Source organism: Trichomycterus rosablanca, chromosome 8 (genome assembly GCF_030014385.1).
Source record: "Trichomycterus rosablanca isolate fTriRos1 chromosome 8, fTriRos1.hap1, whole genome shotgun sequence".
In the NCBI taxonomy this organism is placed as follows: Eukaryota; Metazoa; Chordata; class Actinopteri; order Siluriformes; family Trichomycteridae; genus Trichomycterus; species Trichomycterus rosablanca.
The window spans coordinates 13199617-13207369 of NC_085995.1; positions in this window are offsets into that span (position 1 = coordinate 13199617).

Genomic DNA, 7753 nt, shown 5'->3' on the forward strand with positions numbered 1-7753 from the left:
AGAAGCTGGTAACATTTGTCTGCGCTGCGGCAGCGCAGAGGTTTGTGATTGGGCCATTGATAGAATCGCTGATAAAAACGACATGCTGTACTGCATCCTGCATGCTGAGCTAGTATACACCGATCAGCCATAATATTAAAACCACCTTGTTTCTACACTCACTGTCCATTTTATCAGCTCCACTTACCATATAGAAGCACTTTGTAGTTCTACAATTACTGACTGTAGTCCATCTGTTTCTCTGCACGTTTGGTTAGCACCCTTTCATGCTGTTCTTCAATGGTCAGGACTCTCCCAGCACCACTACAGAGCAGGTATTATTTGGGTAGTGGGCCATTCTCAGCACTGCAGTGACACTGACATGGTGGTGGTGTGTTAGTGTGTGTTGTGCTGGTATGAGTGGATCAGACACAGCCATGCTGATGAAATTTTTAAACACCTCACTGTCCCTGCTGTACTGAGAATAGCCAACAGCGCCCCATAGGCAGCGTCCTGTGACAACTGATGAAGGTCTAGAAGATGACCAACTCAAACAGCAGCAATAGATGAGCGATCGTCTTTGACTTTACATCTACAAGGTGGACCACCTAGGTAGGAGTGTCTAATAGAGTGGACAGTGAGTGGACACGGTGTTTAAAAACTCCAGCAGCGCTGCTGTGTCTGATCCACTCATACCAGCACAACACACACTAACACACCACCACCATGTCATTGTCACTGCAGTGCTGAGAATGATCCACCACCTAAATAAGACCTGCTCTGTGTTGGTCCTGTGGGGGTCCTGACCATTGAAGAACAGGGTGAAAGCAGGTTAAAAAGGTATGTACAAAAATAGATGGACTACAGTCAGTGATTGTAGTACTACAAAGTGCTTCTATATGGTAAGTGGAGCTGATAAAATGGACAGTGAGTGTAGAAACCAGGAGGTGGTTTTAATGTTATGGCTGATCAGTGTATACTGACTACTGCTCCCGAATGTATACTACATCTAACAGTTCAGTTCAATTAGTTTGCTAGTTAGTTTAGAAAGCAACGATTGCCGTCAACACGATGTTAAACATTGATTTAGATACCATGTGTTTAGATACTTTAAAAATAATAAATCAATATAAAATACTGTGGCATCAACAAATACAGGCTCTTACTAAATCATTTTGCTCTTTTACTAAAGGCCAATTGCTCTTGGTGTGAATTGGGGACAGGGTAAGACAGATATTTATATTTTGATTAATTAGACCTACAGAATGAGGGCTTCACCAAATTTAGGGCTATACATGTAACAGGTACAGTAGGTTAACACAGATACACAAAACTTTACATCAAAACAACAAAAGTTACATCGATCACAACATAAAATTACACAGTTTAACTTAGCTAACACACACTTCAACATTTATTTACAGTTTAGCCAGGATAGCCACACTAGCCGACGTTGTTTGCCTGATATGCAGATAAGGTTGCCACTCTCTATTTTAAGAATTCCCAAGATTTTGCCACAGAAATTGCAAGATTGTACTAAAAATCCCAAGTAACTGAAAACGACAAAATTGTTAAGATTTATATAGGGTATTTTCACAATGTGAAGAAGTGTGGTAGGTTTACCAAGTGTTGGAGGCTTGCAAAAAGGACCAAAGCTCAAAAGTCCAAGTTCCCAGTGCTATTGTTTTATTCACACACACAAGAAATATTTACACAACGCCTTGACAAATAAAAACCACAGCTGGTTGCTATTAGCAACCCTATTGACCTCAGTCGACAAAAAGGCTGTTACCAATAAGATAAGACCATAGCAGTCTCACTAATAGGCGGTAGATGTAAAACTACAGAAGACTTTCCGCCATCTTTCACTCCTTCCTGCTTTAACTATGAGGCCCCTCACCTCTAGGACCTGGCAGCCAATGCTCAAGCAGGAGAAACTAGAGCGGGCATTCAAACACACACAACAAATTACATACATATGGCCATAACATTCAGTGTACACATTCATACATAATTCATAATGCATATTAGGGGTGGGCGATATAATATCGTTCACGATAATACCGGTATAGTTGTAAACTCGATATGATTTTTGCCATATCGCGATATTGTTAGCAAACGTGCGTCACTCGCTTTCAAGCGCGTAACAGTGAAATAACGGCGACCAATGCAGAAAGTAGTACCGGACTTAGCGCTGAGGACGAACTAGTCCCTAAAAGAGGAGCTACATCACTAGTGTGGAAGTTTTTCGGATACAGAAGATCAGACTCCAAACTAACGACTGAAATATGCAAAACGTGCAAAAATACTGTGACGACAAAAGGTGGCAAAGGTTATTTCACCACCTAAAGCAAAAGCACCCGCGTGAGTACGAGGAGTGTCAGTCACTGTGTGAGTTCGAGAATGATGTGAGGCCAAAAACTGTGTCACAGGTTATACACAGATACACAAATTCTCATACCATTTGAGAATGTTTAAAACACAAAAGCTCTAAGTGGAATGCTTTCCTTCGTGTATGAGCATGAAAACTGAATCACTAAGTCAATGAGTCAGAAATTATTGATGAATTATTCATTGGAATCGAATCAGAAAACTGTGCTCTTCTCTATGGTAAAGATTCATTCGTTTTGCTGACTCTGTGGGCAAAACAACTCTGGTTCAAGAGATTCAGATGTATAAACCAATCAGAGCTTCGAATTTTCAAGCGGAATTTCAAGCTCTCTCTTCATTGGTTGTTGTATAATTGACAGATAAGTGAACGAGTTACCAGTTTCAGCTTTCAACCGCGACAGCCGAGAGAATAAATGAAGTTAAATGATCTAAGACGGTTTTCATTAGTGAGGTGGATAAACACAGTTAAATATGGATTTTTATATTCTGGAAATATTCTGAAAATATACAAGATGGCCTCCAAGGTAAGCTGCAGTTATGATTTTTTACTGCTGTGTGGTTGATCTGGGTCGCGGTTTTTGGGATTTTTTTAATGCTCATTTATTTGAAGTAAAACGGAGCAGAAATGTGATTGTGAGATTCTGCTGGTTTGTTTAATATTAATATTGTCAATATGAATACAAATACAGCCTTGTAATAATACAAAATATAAACACCATAACTACAATGTTTTGTGTTTTTAAGATAACAATATAAGGTAAAAATACGGGCAGTGGCCTGCCATTGTACTTTAAGTTTACATTATATTGTATTGTATCGTATATCGCCACTTTTCAAAAGCATATTGAGATATGAGGTTTTTTTGCCATAATGCATAATATGCAGCATTTATTCATTACTCTGTTCTTTTCTGGTATCTTCAGGTACCTTACAAACAACAAAGTCTCGGACCAGCACCGACCTCCGCCGACACCTGGATCATCTCCCAACAACAGGTAAGTACCTATTTATTTATTTACACTACTTACATTGAATACCTAAGTCTAGTCTTGGTGATGTGTAAGGAGTACTTACATCATCACACACAATTATTCACAAAAACAAAAATCTGCCATAAATTGCAGCACTGTTGAGTGTGTATTTCTGGCTGTTGCTGGACCAACCAAGACGCTGAGCAGGATGATCAGCTAGTGAAAATAAAAGAATGAAAAGGAAATGGTTATCTAAACCATTAATTTTAGTTTTCAAGTGAGCTCACCAACACTGGAAGTTCAGACTGTTACCTTAACTCGAACATCATGGGCTTTTGGTGGTGCCACCTCCACTTCTTCCAGTGATAACGGCTTACCAGCCTCCCAGGCTACTGCAGCCTTGCACTTGATCACCTGCATTCAAAGACTACAGTCTGGGTTTATGTAGGCTATATAGAGGTGTGTATATACTGTATGTGGGAACATTAATTGTTTCTGTTGTTCAGAACAATGACCAAAAAAACGGAAGTAAAATACACGGGTGACAACAGATGTAAGTAAGTAAAAAAGTAAATGTACAGTAGCTGTAGAAATGGCCAGCAACAAGCAAAGGTTATTATTTAATAGTAGTAAGTTACAGTGTATCACAAAAGTGAGTACACCCCTCACATTTCTGCAAATATTTTATTATATCTTTTCATGGGACAACACTATAGAACTAAAACTTATATATAACTTAGAGTAGTCAGTGTACAACTTGTATAGCAGTGTAGATTTACTGTCTTCTGAAAATAACTCAACACACAGCCATTAATGTCTAAATGGCTGGCAACATAAGTGAGTACACCCCACAGTGAACATGTCCAAATTGTGCCCAAAGTGTCAATATTTTGTGTGACCACCATTATTATCCAGCACTGCCTTAACCCTCCTGGGCATGGAATTCACCAGAGCTGCACAGGTTGCTACTGGAATCCTCTTCCACTCCTCCATGATGACATCACAGAGCTGGTGGATGTTAGACACCTTGAACTCCTCCACCTTCCACTTGAGGATGCGCCACAGGTGCTCAATTGGGTTTAGTCCATCACCTTTACCTTCAGCTTCCTCAGCAAGGCAGTTGTCATCTTGGAGGTTGTGTTTGGGGTCGTTATCCTGTTGGAAAACTGCCATGAGGCCCAGTTTTCGAAGGGAGGGGATCATGCTCTGTTTCAGAATGTCACAGTACATGTTGGAATTCATGTTTCCCTCAATGAACTGCAGCTCCCCAGTGCCAGCAACACTCATGCAGCCCAAGACCATGATGCTACCACCACCATGCTTGACTGTAGGCAAGATACAGTTGTCTTGGTACTTCTCACCAGGGCGCCGCCACACATGCTGGACACCATCTGAGCCAAACAAGTTTATCTTGGTCTCGTCAGACCACAGGGCATTCCAGTAATCCATGTTCTTGGACTGCTTGTCTTCAGCAAACTGTTTGCGGGCTTTCTTGTGCGTCAGCTTCCTTCTGGGATGACGACCATGCAGTTGATGCAGTGTGCGGCGTATGGTCTGAGCAATGACAGGCTGACCTCCCACGTCTTCAACCTCTGCAGCAATGCTGGCAGCACTCATGTGTCTATTTTTTAAAGCCAACCTCTGGATATCACGCCGAACACGTGGACTCAACTTCTTTGGTCGACCCTGGCGAAGCCTGTTCCGAGTGGAACCTGTCCTGGAAAACCGCTGTATGACCTTGGCCACCATGCTGTAGCTCAGTTTCAGGGTGTTAGCAATCTTCTTATAGCCCAGGCCATCTTTGTGGAGAGCAACAATTCTATTTCTCACATCCTCAGAGAGTTCTTTGCCATGAGGTGCCATGTTGAATATCCAGTGGCCAGTATGAGAGAATTGTACCCAAAACACCAAATTTAACAGCCCTGCTCCCCATTTACACCTGGGACCTTGACACATGACACCAGGGAGGGACAACGACACATTTGGGCACAATTTGGACATGTTCACTGTGGGGTGTACTCACTTATGTTGCCAGCTATTTAGACATTAATGGCTGTGTGTTGAGTTATTTCCAGAAGACAGTAAATCTACACTGCTATACAAGCTGTACACTGACTACTCTAAGTTATATCCAAGTTTCATGTCTATAGTGTTGTCCCATGAAAAGATATAATGAAATATTTGCAGAAATGTGAGGGGTGTACTCACTTTTGTGATACACTGTATTCTCTCGTCATTCCTTATTTATGACTGTAGACCATAAAATTGTGTGCCGATTTTAATTGCTTGAGTGCAGATTAAAAATCCCAATAATACTTAGCAAAATCCCCAAATCCCAGGATCTTGGGAAAAATCCCATGGAGTGGCAACACTGGTTGCAGCAGATTGTTACAAAACAATAATAATTACAGTCTAATTACAAGAAGAACAATGTATTGTCTAAGCCTTGCTTAGCAAGAGTTTTAACATCACTTTGACAACACGCCCTTTGCAGTGTTTTAATGGTAGATAACACATTCTCACAATTGTTTCATTTTTATAAACTGCTTTATCCTGGTCAGGATTGCTGTGGCTCTGGGTCTACTGACAAACACAGGGCAGGAGGCAGGAATACCCTGGACAGGGCACCAACCAAAGGTATAATAATATGTGGCTGCACCACCTGAATGTCCAATATTTTAACCCAGGTGGACAGGTGACACACCACTGCTAAGCTTGATTACTTATGACCGGCCAGGTGCTGAAAAGTCACAGAAATTTCCGGCTCCTTTCCATGTAGAATTTGCATATTCTACCCATGTCTGTGTGGGTTTCGGCTTACTCCCACAGTCCAAAGACATGCAAGTTAGGTGTTTGACATTGAACTTGAACTGATGTATTTTTTTTAATATATTTAATATTGAATATTTTCCTCCCGATTTAGCGCAATCAATTTGTCTTCCGCTGCTGAGGGATACCCAAATGCATCCGAGGAGAGCACGTTGCTGTACACTCCTCTTCCGATACGTGCACAGCCCCCCTCTTCTCGCCCCTGCATTCTGCACAGGCATCTCTTCCGCCACTTAGGGTCCTTACACAGCGTGTGAAGATTCCACCCACACGTAGTCCGGCCCCCACCCTGCAGATACGATAGCCAATTAGTATCTGCTGCAGGCACTGCCAATTATGCCCGCCAGATTGCGCCACCTGGGCGCCTTGAACTGATGTATTACGTGTAACCTAAGTACTTGTCCTGTAATGAATGTAAAACAGTGTAAAACATGATGTTTAAATCTTAATAAACAAACATACAATAAGCAAGTTATGTAAAAGATTAAGGAGCAATTTATGATCCTTGAAGAATGGCTTTTGTTTACAGTTGAGTGAGCGTAAGCACTGTTAACAAGACATTTCTCACTCCTTTACAGTTTAAAAAGCATAAGCACTGTAAACAAGACAATTCTCAGAGGGCTTAACAGGCTTAGAATTACAAATACTCAGCATGAATGCAGAACTTGGAGCCTAATTATGTTTGCATAACAATTTTAATTGCAAGATTCAAAATAGTTTTTAAACCAGAGGTTAACATACTAGTTTTTAAATAAGTCTTGGATTAATAGATGTGTTCCATTCAGACGTGAAAACCTACACTATATTGCCAAAAGTATTCACTCACCCATTCAAATAATTGAATTCAGGTGTTCCAATCACTTCCATGGCCACATGTGTAACCTGTGCAACAAGTCCAGTCGTGAAATGTCCTTGCTACTAAATATTCCACAGTCAACTGTCAGTGGTATTATAACAAAGTGGAAGTGATTGGGAATGACAGCAACGATGCCACGAAGTGTTAGGCCACATAAAATGACAGAGTGGTGTCAGCGGATGCTGAGGGGCATAGTGCACAGAGGTCACCAACTTTCTGCAGTCAATCGCTACAGTCCTTCAAACTTCATGTGGCCTTCAAATTAGCTCAAGAACAGTGTGTAGAGAGCTTCATGGAATGGGTTTCCATGGCCGAGCAGCTGCATCCAAGCCTTACATCACCAAGCTCAATGCAAAGTGTCGGATAAAGTGGTGTAAAGCACGCCGCCACTGGACTCTAGAGCAGTGGAGACGTGTTCTCTGGAGTGACGAATCACGCTTCTCCGTCTGGCAATCCGATGAAAGAGTCTGAGTTTGGTGGTTGTCAGGAGAATGGTACTTGTCTGACTGCATTGTACCAAGTGTAAAGTTTGGTGGAGGGGGGATTATGTTGTGGGGTTGTTTTTCAGGAGTTGGTTTCGGCCCCTTAGTTCCAGTGAAAGGAACTCTTAATGCTTCAGCATACCAAGAGATTTTGGACAATTTCATGCTCCCAACTTTGTGGGAACAGTTTGGGGATGGCCCCTTCCTGTTCCAACATGACTGCGCACCAGTGCAGAAAGCAAAAG